This window comes from Rhinopithecus bieti, unplaced genomic scaffold (assembly GCF_001698545.2).
Source record: "Rhinopithecus bieti isolate Rb0 unplaced genomic scaffold, ASM169854v2 scaffold_27010, whole genome shotgun sequence".
Taxonomy (NCBI): domain Eukaryota; kingdom Metazoa; phylum Chordata; class Mammalia; order Primates; family Cercopithecidae; genus Rhinopithecus; species Rhinopithecus bieti.
Window position 1 is genome coordinate 1413094 of NW_016812757.1, and position 1579 is coordinate 1414672.

A 1579-nucleotide genomic window follows, 5' to 3' on the forward strand; every position below is an offset into this window, starting at 1 on the left:
AATAAGCCTTGCATCTCTTTTCTGACTAGGAACATGAACTCAGGCACTCAGAGTAAGTGCCCCTGCAGTACTTTTTTTTCTCTTTTTCTCAATTTAATTGATCATGAATCCAAACAAGATTAGCATTGATATTTATTGAATGAACTACCCTGCATTCACAACAAAACAAAACAAAACAAAACAAAACAAAACAAAACACATAAAGCAAAGATATGTTCTGGTATAAATATGCAACCATAAAAAACATAAAATTGGGTAAGCAGGTTTCCTAGAAGTTTTTAGTGCAATGATTAAAAATGCAAACTTTTCAGTCAAACTTCCTGGTCGTGTCTCAGCTCTGCCTTATTCAAACTGGGACTGTTGGCAACTTAATACCTCCTCTAAAGCAGCATTGTCCTCACTTGGCAGAGGTGGAGGAGTTATAGTGTCACTTCATAAGGAGTTGTGTAAATTAAATTAAAAATGTCTATAAAATCTTTAGCAACCTATCTGGATCATAATAACCACTCAATGAATTCCAGCAATTATTGTATTTTCTTCTCCAAATGTATCTAAATTCCCACCCTACAAGAACTGACTAATTTAATAGAGACACATCTAGGTTGAGTCTCATAGTGTTTCAACTTCTCCTTTGGTAGATATTTAAACTGAAATGATTAAAGAAGAAAATTTTTTAAAAAGCATAAATTTTAACTATGTGCCAAGCCCTGTGGCAGCAACTTTCTCATTTGAAAGATTCTATCTTCACATATGACTGTGAATATTGAAAAATCTGCTTGATCTACCAAGTCAGATTATAGCAGAACAAGAATTTGTTTCTTCAGACTTTGGAGTTCCACATGCACTCAATGCCTGAACATTCGCAGGACCATTGCCAATACAGGGTGTCCCAAACTTCATTAAAGATCAGAAGGATTTCTTCAGTGTATCCTAACTAAAAGGCTGTCCAATCCCGTCTCACAAGAGACAGAGAAACTCTAAAGAGGAAGATAAGGTCTTGAAGGGGAGAGAGTGAAGACTTGGCTAGTTTGAGACGTTATCAAGATATTCCAGGCTGATGTATGAGAAGAAAGTTTTTAAAATTCACCTAAGAATTAAAGGAAGAATAGTAATTGTAACAAATGGTGCTGTGAAACCTTAATATACACATGCAAAAGAACCAAAATGGACACCAAATTCACACATGTTATACCATAAACAAGTATTACTTCCAGGTTAAAAATAGACCTAAAGGTAAGAGCTAAAACAATACAACTTTTAGAAGGAATCATTGGAGTAAGTTTCTGTACACTTGGGATAGGCAGTGGTTTCTTAGACAGAGGCAGTAAAAGAAAAAAATAGATGCGTTGGACTTGGTGAAAAGTTGAAGACATTTATGTTTCAAAGGATAGCATCAAGAAGATGAAAAGACAACCTACAACATGGAAGAAAATATTTACATATTATGTATCTGACAAGATATTTAAAAGGCAAAGGATCTAGTAGATATTTTCTTCATGGAAGATATGCAAATGACCAATAAGCACATAAGATTATGGTCAAAATCAGTCATCATTCGGCAAATGCTAGTGAAAGCCAC